We start from the raw sequence: 16357 nt of genomic DNA, 5'->3' as shown, positions 1-16357 counted from the left end.
TCAGCCCAGGCCCACCAAACAACAATGATGGCTGCAGCCAAAAAATAGCCGGGCGTTATGTCGGGTGCCTATAGTCCCAGCTACTTGGGAGGCTGAGGCAGGAGAATCGCTTGAGCCCAAGAGTTGGAGGTTGCTGTGAGCTGTGAAGCCATGGCACTCTATCCAGGGTGACAGCTTAAGGCTCTGTCTCAAAAAAAATTTAGAGATAAAGTAATATTTATTTTTTTTTCTTTTTCTTTTTCTTGTTTTTTTTTTTTTTGGTTTTTAGGCAGGGGCTAGGTTTGAAACTGCCACCTCCGGCATGTGGGACCGGCGCCCTACTCCTTGAGCCACAGGCACCACCCATAAAGTAATATTTAAACAACTTTAACTTTTTTAAAGTAGAATTCAAAATGAATGAATTTTCATCACTATATTCATGATTTTTATAAATATGAACATTTTGTGATGATTTAATTGTCTTTTAACATTTTAGATTATATTGGTTATCTTATTTACCACTAGATGTCAGTACAAGTCTAAGGTAAAGTTAACTTGCTGCCAACTTCATACATAATTTAATAACTACAATAGACCTCCGTAGGCAGAGTTTAAAAATACCTTGTCTTCCTCCGAAACTCTAAACTTCCACTGAGTATATTTTGTCTTGCTCTAAAGTTATCTGCCAGCCATGTAGGAGTCCCAGACTCTTAAAGTGCTCATTTTAGAGTGGACCTTCGTCGTCGTATATGCCCAGCTTCTATCTAATTTGGGATCCTTTTTTTTTTTTTTTTGAGACAGAGTCTCACTATGTCGCCATAGAATGCCGTAGCATCCCAGCTCACAGCAACCTCAAACTCTTGGGCTCAAGCAATTCTTTTGCCTCAGCCTCCCAAATAGCTGGCACAACGGGCGCTCGCTGCAACACCCGGCTATTTTTTTGTTGCACTTGTTTAGCTGGCCCAGGCCGTGTTCGAACCCGCCACCCTCAGTGTATGTGGCTGGCGCCATAACTGCTGTGCTAGGGTCACCAAGCCTAATCAGGATCCTTGACAGATGGTCTTTTAGTCTTTGTTTCATCACATTAAAGATGAGGTTTTCACTTTATGATCAGCTCTACGTAGATTCTCTATTTGGTTTTGTCTCCACAGGCATGGGCTATATTAATGCTTAGTCAATCACACTGTGGGGGAGTTCTCATTATTAGAAATTTCTTTTATACTGAATCAAAATCTGTCCCATTATAACCTTTGCTTGTTGGTCATAGTCATGGGGCACGATTATGGTGCAGGGAGACAAAATAATCCTATTACCATATCACCCCTACCGTATGCTCTAGTAAACTTTTCTTCCCCCAAGTTTTTCTTTCTCCCAAAGAAATTACCACCATTCTTCTGGCATAATTTCAGAACTTCCCCCACTCTCCATCCCAGTTACTATTACTCTGAAACTTCTATTTGGTCAAAAGTTTCACTTAAAACATATTTCCCAGAAATAGATTTACTACTGTAAATGCAATCTGACTCAGCAAAGGGCGTTGTGGGACTATTATCCCCTGTGACTTGGACACCACCAACTCACTTCCTCTAAACTTACATATCTAGAAATCACATCTCCCAGAACATAAGAAAGAAAAATCCAAAATAACTTTTGAATAAGCACAATGTCACAAAGTCCACACAGTTTGCGGCAGACCCTCCAAGTTTATCCTGTCCCACAGAAAGCCAGCTCCCTGAGCCTAGTGCAATGTTCCCCGTCCAGCTATGGTTCAAGCAGCCCTCGGTGCAGATTCACCCATGCTCAGGAAGACACAAATCATGAGCCTTGATGGCATCAACATGGAACTAACTCTGCAGGTTGGCAAAAAGGAAGAGCTGCAGCTTCCACCCAGATTTCAAAGGTTGTAGCAGAAAGCCTGGGAACCCACCCAGAGACTTGTTGTGGGCAGAGCCACTGCAGAGAGTCCCCTAGAGCCATGCTCAGAGCTGCTGCAGAGCCCTCACCAGGGCAGTTCCCTAATGGCGGGGGAGGTGGAAGTGGGGCCACCACCAGGCCCTCAGAACTGTGGGATCACCAGCAGTTTGCAGCACCTGCCTGGGGAAGCCCAGGCACTGATTCCAACCTGCAGCTGTAGGGACTACCCCCAGCAAAGCCATGGGAGCAGAACTGCCTGAGGCCTTGGGGGTCTGGCCCCGGCCCCAGTGTGTCCAGGAAATGGCACATGGAGTTAAAAGAAAGTCTTCTCCAGTGTTCAGACTTAATGTCTGCCCTGCCAGGTTTCGGATTCGCTTGGAGCCCATTACTCTTTTCTTTTTGGCTATTTCTCCAATGGGGAGGTCTAGCCTAAGTCTGTACCCCGGAGCATCTTGCTTGGAAGTAGATAACCCGTTTTGATTCCACAGGCTCACAGATGAGACTCTGGACTTTAAGCTTTAGAACTGGTGCTGGAATGAGTTCGGACTTTGGGGATATTGGGGTGGAATTGAATGCATTTATGAGGACATCAGTTTGGGGGAGCAGGGCTGGAATGCTGTGGTTTGAATGTTTCCTTTGAAACTCATGCCCCAATGTGCCAGTACTGAGAGGCGGGGCTTCTAATGGACCATTGTGTCATAAGGGCTCCGCCCTCATGAATGGCTTAATCCGTGAATTCATGGTCAATGAATTAATGGGTTATCTCAGAATGGGACTGGTGACCTCGTAAGAAGAAGAAGAGACCTGAGCTAGGACTGATCCCTGTCCACCTTGGGACTCTGCAGAGTCCACCAGCAAGAAGGCCCTCACCAGATACAGCCCCTTGACCTGGACTTCTCAGCCTTCGTAAGAAATAAATTTCTGAGGGCGGCACCTGTGGCTCAAAGGAGTAGGGCGCCGGCCCCATATGCCAGAGGTGGTGGGTTCAAACCCAGCCCTGGCCAAAGAAAGAAAGAAATTTCTGAGCCAGGCGCAGTGGCTCACGCCTGTAATCCTAGCACTCTAGGAGGCCCAGATGGGTGAATCGCCTGAGCTCACAGGTTCAAGACCAGCCTGAGCCAGAGCAAGACCCCACCTCTAACAATAGCCAGTCACTGTGGCAGGCGCCTGTAATTCCAGCTACTTGGGAGGCTAAGACAAGAAAATCGCTTGAGCCCAGGAGTCTAAGGTTGCTGTGAGCTATGACTCCATGGTTATTCTACCAGGGGTAACAAAGTGAGACTCTGTCTCAAAAAAAAAAAAAAAGAAAAGAAAGAAATTTCTTTTCTTTATAAAATGTCTAGTTTCAAGTATTCTGTTATAAGCAACAGAAAATGGACAAAGACATCATGACTTTGGTTATTCCTGAATTTTACTATTCAGTCGCTTGTTTTGTGAATTTAAAAGGTACATTATTTCAGGCAGCACCTGTGGCTCAAAGAAGTAGGGCGCTGGCCCCATAAGCCAGAGGTGGCGGGTTCAAACCCAGCCCCAGCCAAAAACTGCAAAAAAAAAAGTACATTATTTCAGATTAACATCACCTTAAAAAATTGCTTTCAAAAGCAATTTTACAATAGCCAGGCGTTGTGGTGGGCACCTGTAGTTCCAGCAACTTGGGATGCTGAGGCAAGAGAACACTTAAGCCCAGGAGTTTGAGGTTGCTGTGAGCTGTGACGCTACAGCACTCTACCCAGGGTGATAGTGAGAATCTGTCTCAAGAAAAAAAAAAAAAAAAAGGTAATTTTACCACGTAAGTTAACCTGTGCCTCCTTTTTGTTAATTACCTTGTTGGAATAAAATGAAGTCATTCAGTGCTTTAAAGGTAAACTTGTAAACTGCTACTTGGTTGTTCTGTAATTCAGTCATTCCTGGGAAGCCCCTCCCAGAGGGTAGCCCACAGCCCTGGAGGCTGAGAACCGCCCAGTGGCAGCTGGTACTGCCAGGTCCTTAAGAAAGGTGCTGGGGCGGCCCCTGTGGCTCAAGGAGTAGGGCGCCGGTCCCATATGCCGGAGGTGGCCGGTTCATACCCAGCCCCGGCCAAAAACCACAAAAAAAAAAAAAAAAAAAAGAAAGGTGCTGGCCTGGCGTGGTGGCTGACGCCTGTAGCCCCAGCGCTATGGGAGGCCGAGGCGGGTGGATTGCTTGACTCAGAGGTTGGAGACCAGTATGAGCAGCAGTGAGCCAGAGTAAGACCCCTCTACTAACATCAAAAACAGCAGGACAGAGCGTCGCCAGAGGAAGAAGAAAATGAACAAAAAAAAAAAAAAAAGAGTACTTCAAACAGAATGAACAAGCAAGCTGAAATTAAAAAAAAAAAAAAGAAAGAAAGAAAGAAAGGTGCCGACTTGGGGGGGTTGGGGGCTGAAGAAACAGGGCTGGGGCTGCAAGCACCGGGGGCTGCAGGAGAGGGCTGGGAGCAGGGAGCAGGGAGGCTTTTTTGGAGTCACTGGCGTGCTACAGTGTCCAGGCAGGAACATGGCTTCAAAGGCAGTTTAACCCTGGAGCTGGAGTTCATTGCTGTCGCAAAATGGAAAGAAGCACCACCAGAAAGAAGCACCAACAGTAACGGATTCATGTGCCACATAACAAACGTCCAGCTGCAGTAGAAGAGCGTCCGGACTCCCCGGGGACATTCGACAGCCAAGGCCCAGCCTCTACTGCCCACGCCCCTAACCTACCACCGCTGTTCGTGTTTCAACTTTGGGGATGTTACTGGCCAAAGCGCCCTCCCCAGCGCCCACGGCGGTGGCACTGCATCACCCCCAGCGCCAGACATCAGAGCAAACTTCTCCTAATCTGGGTGTGGCTTCAAAAGAACTTCTGCCAGCTCCCTGGGGGGATCTTCAAGAACCCCCACAAAGTTCCCTTTGAGGGGGTTCTTTGAGAGGAAGAGCCAAAATTTCATACCCACCATCCAGATGTCCTGGTAATAGGTCACAGCTGCGTCTTCATCCCTGGGCCCAGCAGAGTGGTCAGAAGCAGCTAACATCTGCAGCAAATTGGGAGAGATTTGGAGAAAAAGGAAAAGCCAGGAACCGTCCCCAACCCTCTGCCACCCCCACTATAGACCGTCCAACCTGGAGCTGGTTGGAGTGGGGAAGGCCCGAATGTTGACTATTGCACTGTACTGAGATCGCTTAATTATTAGACAGGAGATTTTAGTACTGTAACATCACCAGAAACAGGCAACAAAAATAAAAATAGACAAAATGGACTACATCAAAATGTACAACTTCTGGCTCGGCACCCGTTAAACAAAAATGACAACTGCAACAAAAAATAGCCGGGCATTGTGGCGGGTACCTGTAGTCCCAGCTACTTGGGAGGCTGAGGCAAGAGAATCGCTTAAGCCAAAGAGTTTGAGGTTGCTGTGAGCTGTGACGCCGTGGCATTCTACCGAGGGTGACACAGTGAGACTCTGTATTAAAAAAAAAAAAATTTGGGCGGCTCCTATGGCTCAGTTGGTAGGGCGCCGGCCCCATATACCGAGGGTGGCAGGTTCAAACCCGGCCCCGGCCAAACTGCAACCAAAAAATAGCTGGGCGTTGTGGCGGGCGCCTGTAGTCCCAGCTGCTCGGGAGGCTGAGGCAAGAGAATCGCTTAAGCCCAGGAGTTGGAGGTTGTTGTGAGCTGTGTGAGGCCACGGCACTCTACTGAGGGCCATAAAGTGAGACTCTGTCTCTACAAAAAAAAAAAAAAAATTTTTTTTAAACTTATGTGCATCAAAATATACGATAAACACAGTGAAAGGACAACCTATGGAAAGGAAGAAAATATTCCCAAATTATATATCTGAACACAGGTGTACAAATACTTTTCAAGACCCTGCTTTGAATTCTTTTGGACACATATTCAGAAATGAGATTGTTGGATCATATGGTAATTCTACTTTTGTTGGTTTGTTTTGGCATACCTAGATGGGTTCAAACTGATAATTCTTTCTGTTTTGCCTTTTTTTTTCACTCTGGGTAGAGTTCTGTGGCGTCATCTCATAGCTCACATCAACCTCAAACTCTTTGGGATCAAGTAATCCTCCTGCCCCAGCCTCCTGAGTACCTGGGACTACAGGTACTTGCCACAACACCCAGTTAGTTTTTTCTATTTTTAATAGAGACAGGGATCTCACTCTTTCTCCAGCTGGTCTCAACCTCCTGCACTCAAGCGATCCTCCCATCTCAGCCTCCCAGAGGGCTGATTATAGGTATGAGCTACCTCACCTGGCCTGAAAATGTAATTTTTTTATTGTTTGTTTTTTTTGTTTGTTTGTTTGTTTGTTTTTGTTTGTTTGTGGCCAGGGCTGGGTTTGAACCCGCCACCTCTGCCATATGGGGCCAGCGCCCTACCCCTTTGAGCCACAGGTGCCGCCCGAAAATGTAATTTTAATAAAAGATAATTTACGAGTTTGTAATTGATAATCTACCATAAATTGTACTAATCTGACAGTGTGGAAAAGTCTCACAGCATATATAATACGGGCTGACCAATCCTCACATTACGCTCACTGATAGAAAACTTCATGTCATACTGTTTTTAAATTTTTTTCTTTTATTTTATTATTTTTTATGTTTTTATTTTTATTTTTTGGGCTGGAGTGCAGTAGCATTATCCTAGCTCACTAGCAACCCTGAACTTATGGACTCAAGCAATCCTCCTGCCTCAGCCTCCTCCTGCCTCAGGTGTGCACCTGTATTTGTATTTTTGGTAGAGATGGAGTCTCACTATCTTACTCAGGCTGATCTCCAACTCCTGAGCACAAGCGACCCTCCCACCTCGGCCTCCCAAAGTGCTAAGAGTACAGATGTGAGCCACCACTCCAGGCCTAAGTTATTTCATAACTACCAAGTTGTACTCAGTATAGAACATAGTACCTTTAAAGGTAGAATCTGTGTCCTCTGAGAGCTTCCAAATCAAGCAAAAATGAGTATATATTTTAAGTTATTATCCAGGAGGAAAAGTGGGAAATAAAAGTCTTAATAAAAACCATTTGTGCCTCTATAATCTATTTGGAATTTGTCAAAGATACTAATAAATTCCTTTTCTTTCTTCCTTCGTTCCTTCATTAAATGTTATTGCACAACCAGGCCTCAGAGATGCCAGATAAACAAGATGAGGATGAACAGGCCTGAGTGTACAGAGCTTAGATGGCTGGAACTTTCATTTATTTTCCTGCAGAACAAAACGTGCCTGAGGTGTGCACAAATACCACGGAAGAACAGATGGGGATTTAACCAATATCCAATGTAACAATTGCAGAGAGTTTTAATTTGGTAGTAATCTTTTTTTTTTTAGAGACAGAGTCTCACAGCTCACAGCAACCTCCAGCTCTTGGATTTAGGTGATTCTCTTGTCTCAGTCTCCCAAATAGCTGGGTTTACAGGTGCCTGCCACAATGCCCAGCTATTTTTTTGTTGCAGTTTGGCTGGGGCTGCGTTGGAACCCGCCACCCTCAGTATATGGGGCCAGTGCCCTACTTACTGAGCCACAGGCACCACCCAATTTGGTAGTAATCTTAAAGTGTGTCCATCTGGAGGCAAAAAAAAAGAAAAAGAAATGTGGGAAATATTTTGATAAAATCCCAATTACACTGTTTAAATATCTAAAACTAACATTTGCAGATAACTGACTGAGGAAGGATAATTCCTTAGGCATGGTGCTGTTTGGTGTGTAAGCTGGTCGAGGAGCATGTTCTTTATAATGCTGGAATATTGCGGTTGTTGATTGCTTTACCCACAAACCTGATTCCCCCCAGAGCCTGCCATGAAGAGGTGTCCTATTTCACCAGCATTTCAGTTCCTTTACTGATTGAAAAATCAATGTTAAGAGGCAGTAAGTAATGTTAAGAGGCACCTGCTAAAATATTCTCATCCTTATCAGACTGCACCAAACACTCCCTGGGAATAGGGCACTTAAGTCATCATGTTAACTCTTTCAGACTCAGGAGGCTCCAATTAGATCAATGCAGCCGCTTCTGGAAGCAAAGCAGCTAGGCTGGCGCTGGAACAACTGGAAAGAAGCTGCAGACAGTTTAGTCAATTGAATTCAATTTCATCTACAGAGCAAGAATAACAAAAGAGCAAGTGTAAATTACCTGCTCAGAGGACACAGATGCAGGGCTTAGGATGTCAGCCAGAGGATCCCAGTACACTGAACCACAGGAACACGGACGGGGCAGGGTGGCTCACGCCTGCAATCCTGACACTTTCTCAGGCTGAGGCAGGAGGATCACTTGAGGCCATGAATTTGAAACCATCTTGGACAATATACAAAAAATTTTTTAAATTAGCCACAGATGTGGTGGCACACACCTGTGGTCCCAGCTACTCAGGAGGCTGAGGTGGGAGGATCACTCAAGCCCAGGAGTTTGAGGTTACAGTGAGCAATAGTCCCAGTGCTCCAGTGTAGCCTGGACAGCAGCGCAAGACCTTGTCTCTTTAAGAAAAAGAAAACCAGAAAAAGAAAGAAATAGAAGGAACTTGGATAATGAAGCACACTGCAGCTACACTTTAAATCTCTGAAACCAAAGTTTCTGAAATTATGTAATAACATTGATAAATACTTAAGTTTCTACAGATTTGAAAACAATAAAATCCATTTTATTGATATGCCAGCAAGATAGTTCCACTTCACGACTTCGTTTCATAGTGATTTTGTAAATGTACTATAAAAATCACATATATATTTATACATACATAAAGTTTAAGTTCTTACTGTTTGGGGTACTGAATAAAAATAGTCAATAGAGGGTGGTGCCTGTGGCTCAAGGAGTAGGGTGCCGGTCCCATATGCTGGAGGAGGTGGATTCAAGCCCAGCCCCAGCCAAAAAACACACACACAAAAAAAAAATAGTCAATAGGTTTTGATGAACAAAGTTATTTGCCTAGTAAATTGTGTCAAAAATAGAAATGAGATTTTTCATCAGTTTTTGAACACTTGCAACCACCAGTCCTTCTCTCCTCTTAATGGCAATTTATACTCTTTGGAAATGAATAGAAAGGGACTACTGTAGGACTCTGAATGCTGAACGAAAAACCTCATTTTGTGATGTTGAATTGTTTTCTTTTTCTTTTTTTTAGAGACAGAGTCTCACTTTGTCGCCCTTGGTAGAGTGCTGTAGCATCACAACTCACAGCAACCTCCAGCTCTTGGACTTAGGCGATTCTCTTGCCTCAGCCTCCCGAGTAGCTTGGACTACAGATGCCCACCACAATGCCCAGCTAGTTTTTTCTTGCAGTTTGGACAGGGCCGAGTTTGAACCCACCACTCAGTATATGGGGCCAGCACCCTACTCACTGAGCCACAGGTGCTGCCCGTGATGTTGAATTGTTAACACGAAATAATATTGACTACAATCAGTTATAAAAAATGAAGGAAAACTAAAAAAAAAAAAAATAATGAAGGAAAACTTAAAAATGAATACAAGCATCCCAAGATCACATTCTCTGTGATGTAATCAGAAAATGTAGGCCAGGGGCAGCGCCTGTGGCTCAGTGAGTAGGGCGCCAGCCCCATATACCGAGGGTGGCAGGTTTGAGCCCAGCCCCAGCCAAACTGCAATAACAACAACAACAAACAAAAAAAAAAAAAACAAAAAAGAAAATGTAGGCCAGGTGAGGTAGTTCACACCTGTAATCCTAGCACTCTGGGAAGCTGAGGTGGGAGGATTGCTTGAGTTCAGGAGATGGAGACCAACCTGAGCAACAGCAAAACCCTGCCTCCACTAAAAAAATAAAAGAAAAAAAAAGGGAAGGGAAGGGAAATTAGCCAACTGTTGTGGGGTACCTGTAGTCTTAGCTCCTCAGCAAGCTTAGGCAGGAGGATCACTTGAGCTCAGGAGTTTGAGGTTGCTACGAACTAGGCTGAGGCCTGGCACTCAAGCCTGGGGCAACAGAGTAAAACTCTGTCTCAAATAAATAAATAAAAATAAAAAATAAACTTAACTAACCCTTTAATGACTTTGTGTGTCAGCCTTTTGTTGGAAAGCATTTGAATATTTAGTTGCAGCGTGCAGGTCCGCAGTTTCAGGTGGTTGTCTAGAAGGAAGGTTGTCTATCAGTCATTTGTGACCACAGGGCATCTTGATTTGGGTTAGGTGGAACAATGTAGATTCACAGCAATAAGTGGTTGAAAAGCAAGAAAACACTTTGGGGGTGTGTTGCTGAAGGCGTGGATATTCTATTACATTTTTCCATATTTCAATTGGATCTTTCTTAGCATCAGACAATGATTTAAAATGTCATCTGCTGAGAGTTCAATCAATTCCATCTGTAGTTCTTTAGATACCTTGGTGATATGAACTAGGTGAGGCTGAAATGCTGTTTGAGTTGACACGATTCTCAGAGTCGGTGAAACTTTCATTGTGTTCTCCAGTTAATAAGTCCATAACAGCTGCGTATTCTTCGAATGATTCACATTTATCATCCTGCTCATTAATATTAACTTTTGGTAACTGGGGAAAATGTTCATCTGAAATTTCCTTTTGAAGAAGTGTTTTTAAAAGACAGCTTTTCTCAAAATGCTTGGATTTTTTGGCCACATATCCCATATATATACTTAGTTTCACTGTGCAAAAAAATACTCAAGTCATTTTGATTTGACGCAATATCACACAGAAATGCTGCATTCCTATAGAAATCTTCTTTTGCGAATTCACATTGCTGATTCTGTTCTTCATGAAATTTTACTATCTCGCAGAGATAAAATTTTGACTGACACCTGTCCCTGCGATAGCCAATGCATTTTGCCGATATGGCAAATCCACACAGGGCAAATCCACACCCAATACCTCATCGTTCAGCTTTAGCATGCTCCAAAACTTCCTTCCAATGCTGTGCTTCACTGTTGCATTTACAGAAAGATGGTTAACAAAACTTACAACTTATGGCAAAGCGTCACTCAAAATAGTAGCTTTAGCACAGAGATTTTGTTGATGCAAGATACAATGAAAAGAAATGAGAGCATCTGGATCTGTTAATACCTTTTTTTTTGGAGACAGAGTCACCGTTGGTAGAGTGCTGTGGCATCCAGCTCTCAGCAACTTCAAACTCTTAGGCTTAAGCAATTCTCTTGCCTCAGCCTCCCAAGCCAGGTGCCCACCACAACACCTGGCTATTTTTTCTGTTGTTGTAGTTGTCATTGTTGTTTCGCTGGCCCAGGTCAGGTTCAAACCTGCCAGCCCTGGTGTATGTGGCCGGTGCCCTAACCACTGAGCTACAGGTCCCAAGCCAATACTTTTTTTTTTTTTAATCTGTGCAATAAACCCTTCATGTTTTCCTGTCATGGAAGGTGCACTGTCTATACATTGTCTCACTAAATTTACCAAATCCAGTCCAATTTCCACTATCTTCAAAGTTATTGAAGGCATCTATGATTCATGCTCTTTTCACAAGAGTGCCCAGAGTGAATAAGTCTTCATAGCAGAGAAAGGTTCCTCGTTTGACCTGAATGCATTATAAAAACTGCACCAGGTCAGTAGTATCAGTTGATTCATCCAAAGAGATTGAATAATATGTATTTTCCTTTTCAAGTGTAATATGAAGTACTTCTGTTAAGTTGAAGACTAATTTGTGATACCCACCTCTTTCTTCTTCAAAGAGGCAGTTGTTTGTACTTTGAAACATTTTCAGGGTCTAAGCTCACAAAAGTGTGGGTCTTAGGGACAGCACCTTCCTCTCAGGGATTTTATGAGGATTAAATAAATTAATATGCACAAACACTTAGAAAAGAGCGTGGTAAATCCCACTCAGGACTGCATACGTGGTGTTTATTAGTGCTGGTCCAGATCCCTTGGATTTGCTGAAATTGTGTTTCATTATTAGGAGAAAGAAGAGTGTTGTATTCTTTCAGCAGTATGGACAAGGCAGGCTATTTAGCACCCTAAGTTATCATCCAAAGGGCTTCATTTCTTGCTAGCCCAAGAGTCATCAGGAACGTGACTCTGATATCCTACAAAAGTTGTTTGCAGTCACCACTCTTCCTGCAGAAGGCAGCTAGCACTGTGGAGAGGAATCAAATGCCACATCGAGTCGTGTTCCCAGCACAGTCCGTGTTAAAGCTAAAATAGGGCCAGGGTTCTCCAGAGAAATCCTCACCAAAAGGACAAACTTGGGTCAAATGTTTCCTTTGCACAATGTCAGAATGTTTTCCTTGGCCCTGTGCATCTGCCCTTCTGGCCAAGGCACTCTACACAGGGTCAGGCGTAAGTTGAGTCCCTGTTGGAGGGACCAAAGTTCTGTGAGTTCTGTTCAATTCCACTGTTGTTCTATGACCCCTTCTCAGATTATGATCCCAAGGGACAGAGACTGTGTCCTCCAGAACAACTGCAACTTCCATGTCACCCTGTCCTGTCACTAAATGGGGGTCCCCTGTCCCACCAGGATCAAAATTCTTACCCAAGAAACTGTTCTTAAGGTCGGAGGCTGCCTTAAAAGACAAACAGAGACACCACACAGGAGCATAGCAGGCCTCCTGAGCTGTGGTTTGCGGGTTTACTAGTCTTATGAAAGGCAGGTCCTGGTCTCCTGCCAGCTGCAAAAAGGCCAACAGAGGTTACCAGACCGTCAAGGACCAGGGCTTGGATTCTACCTCTCCAAGAATACACAGTATATTCTAAAATAAACAATTAAGTCTATGAAAAAAATTTTAACTACAAAGATGTTCCCCCAAGCCTAATACTGGAAACTAGCTGATGTATTTAAACAAAGTTTTGACAGACCCAAGTAATAATATAGATTGATGTTTATTGACCAAACTGAGCAAGAGTGAGACTTTATGTCTACAAAAAATAGAGAAATTAGAAAAGTGTGGTGGCACCTGCCATGGTCCCAGCTACTCAGAAGGCTGAAACAGGAGGATGGCTTGAGCCCAGGAGATGGAGGTTGCAGTGAGCTTTGACAACACCACTGCACCTTACCCAGGGCAACAGAGTGAGACTCTGCCTCAGAAAGGAAAAATAAAAAAAGGTTTATTGGTTCGGCGCCTAGAACACAGTGGTTACAGCTCCAACCATATACACTGATGCTGGAGGGTTCGAACCCCACCTGGGCCAGCTAAACAACAAAAACAACTGCAACAAAAAAATAGCCGGGTGTTTTAGCAGGCGCCTAAAGTCCCAGCTACTTGGGAGACTGAGGCAAGAGACTTGCTTAAGCCCAAGAGTTTGAGGTTGCTATGAGCTATGACACCATGGCACTCTACCCAGGGCAACATAGTGAGACTCTGTCTCAAAAAAAAAAAAAAAGAAAGAAAGAAAAACAAAAGGAGGTTTATTGCCATTCTGAATTCTTAAATTTTTTTGCAATGAAATTTTAAAGAAAGAAAAATCTGTCACACACACAAAATTTCCAAAGAGACAAAGCTGAGCAGAAGGAATTAGTTTCTAATAGAGAAATTTCAAAACAGAAATCCTTTATTCATGGAGGAATGTCACTGGTCCCCTCCCACGGGTCCCCTCCCACAGAATGTCATGGGTCCCTGTCTGCCCCCTAAGCCCCATTCACAGGCTCACTCAGAACCACAGGTGTCACTTTGCTGACCTGCCCCAGACTGGAATCCCAGGGTCACCCCTCTGAGCCGCAGGACAGCTGGCATATTGTTCCATCACCTCGGTATTCAGCAGCCAGCCCAAGGCGTGGAAACAAAGTGTTAACACCCTATAAAAAATAGGAAGGAGAAAGAAGCAATTCACTGGGAAAACATCTAACGTCAATGTGAACAAACAGGCCACACTGTCCCTGAAGAATGAGTGATAATGCCCAGAAAAGCAGCTCCACTGGGCCTGGGATGCTAACCGTGGTCTGTCAAGAGCATCAGGGAAGAAAGTCTCCCTCGGGGTGTGTCCTGGCTTTAACTAAGGGCCAGCCGTTCCATGTTGGCGAGGACTTTTCCCCTCTAGTGTTTTCCATCAGACTTGCTAATAATATTTTCTATTTAAAAAGTTATAAATTGAGCTGGAAACTCAAGTCTGTGATGGTGTGAGTGAGAAGGGAAGTACAAAGGGCAGAGTTGAACCCGATGTTAACTTGCTGGCATAGCCAAGTACTGACACACGTTAGGGAATACGAGGACACTAATGTAACCTTTGAGACTCAGAATTCAAGAAAAGTAGGACACTCTTGCCACTTGTTTAATTGCTACACCTGAGGACAGCAAACGCAGCCGCTGAGAGGCAACACCTGTGAATTCATTTCCAGCAACCCTTCCAGGGCCCTTCCTTTAAACAGCTGGAATATCATTAAAGAACCATTGCTCAGCCTCTGGAAAGGAGAGACTTGTCTACTAATGAGAACTGTGCATTTCCCTCCACGGGCGGGACACACTGTCCTGGACCTCGTTTATTCTCCATATACACAGCCTTTCTTGAGACCTGTGGGTTTAGCATATACTACGGAGTCAGGTCTCAGGAAAATCACTTCCGTCATGATAGATTCCAAGTATGCAGAGGAGGTTAAGAAGTATAAACCGCTTATAACAAAACAACCTCTGCTTCCAAAGCTCTGCATTCCAAATAACTAAAAATGGGGTGTGAAAACATCACTAAATTCCATTTTGAACATCTGATGTTCCTACTAAGAGACTCAGTGAAGGAAAGAAGAATATTAAAATAAATGATAGAGTAATACAAACTTAGCAGCTCAGACATCAGAGGGTAAGTTCCTACAGGAAGACCAGGTACCTGCACAATTTCCTAACTTCTACCACATTGGAGAAAGTGATATGGAACCTACATGCCCAGAATTGATTACAACTGCAGGTATGATAAGAAGTGGAGAAAATCTTTTTGTGGAAAATCCCTAACTCTCAGCCATCATGTCTCCAGAACTCTCCTCAGCCTTTCAAATGGGGTCCCAACCTGGAAATACTAAGCACGTTATTTTCTAAGTCAATTAAATACATCTTAGACCTCAGCCACCTACCTCACAGAAAATCCAATCTGAGCCATGTTATAGGGGTTCCCCTGTCTGGGCTCATGGATCCAGGGCTCCAGCCGAGACCCACGTGCCCTCACCAAGGTGGGCCAGCCTTATCAGGAAGCCCAAGCAAAAAAACAGCCTTTGGGGAGGGACTGGCAGCTTCCCAAGGTCATGCAACTCAGGTGCCCCAGCCAGAGGACTGCATATTCCACCCTCCACCCCTGTGGAAACCCCCAAAGGCTTCAGCTCCAGCCATCTATCTATCCCCAGGTTGCACCAGGCCCCTCTTCCTGTCAGACAGCAGCCTCCCTCCTTCCCACTGGTGGTGGTAGAGGGAGTTACAGAGGCAATTTCAGCCTAATAACTGCCCTCCCCCAGCTAGAGGGCAGACATTACAAACCATACACCTGAAGGCAAAATTTTGAGTTGTTTTGGGCCTACTGTGTTTTTATTTCTTGCCAACACTCTAAAACATCTAGAATTTTCACATAAAAACCCAGCTTCTTATCTACAGGTGCTCTGGAAATACCAGGCCCACGTTCCCTAAATGACGGCATTATGTGGGACTTGTATTTTGCCACAGTCCCCACCATTCTCTATTATAGCACCAGGGACACTTCGCAAACTTCCATTCCCTACTTGACTCTTTGAGAGATGAACTTTGAGATCCTTGATCTAGATCTCAAAGGTGTGGCTGCCTCTCTGGACTTAGTGAAAGGAGTAATTAGTTGCCTTTTCATTCTTTGGAAATGGATATTCCCAAAGAACAATGTAAAATGTAACATTTGGACAGCTTATCCTCATTCATACCACATGCTTGCCCCCCTGACATGCAGCACCGGGCAGCTGCACTCCAGCAACCCGAGCTTTCCTTTCCGATGTCATGCAGAGTGCGGCTACTAGTCTGCCAACATGTTCAAGAAAAAATCGTTCCGACATGTTTTTTCACTATGGACGATCAGACTGCCATGGTAGGGAGTACAGTGAGGTTTGCAGCAGGATGGAGAGAGAGGTCTCAACTCCAAACACAAAAAGGAAAAGTGGGAATTTATAGTCAAGAAGCAGAGTTGGGGGCTCGGTTGATAGAAAATTATGAAGCTAAAACATCAGGGTATAGGAGATTCCAGCTGACCTGACCTGACAGGCTTCTTGCTGAAGAGAGGCCAAGGTCAGGGAGGAGTGAAGAATTGTATCAGATATCCTGGGGTTCAGATGCCAAGGGTGCAGAGATTCTGGCTAACCTGACTTGGCACAATTCTTTCTTAAATGGGGCTCTTGAGATATGTCTGAGGATGGTAGAGGTTGGCCAAGGAGAAAACGTTTGTCACGCCCTCACTGACAGACCTCTCCCTGAAAAACCAGAAGGAAGGCTCCAGTTGGCAATGCCCATAATCCACCTACAATGCAAGGAGCTGCGAGGAAAGATGGGAGGAGAACGGGAAGAGCAGGCAGCTCCTCAGAGCTGGAGAGGTACAAAGGGCAGCCCTGAAGCTGTGACAGGTCTCTCCCGACAGCAG

The sequence above is a fragment of the Nycticebus coucang genome, chromosome 5, assembly GCF_027406575.1.
Source record: "Nycticebus coucang isolate mNycCou1 chromosome 5, mNycCou1.pri, whole genome shotgun sequence".
In the NCBI taxonomy this organism is placed as follows: Eukaryota; Metazoa; Chordata; class Mammalia; order Primates; family Lorisidae; genus Nycticebus; species Nycticebus coucang.
Note: the sequence above shows the minus strand (reverse complement) of the source record.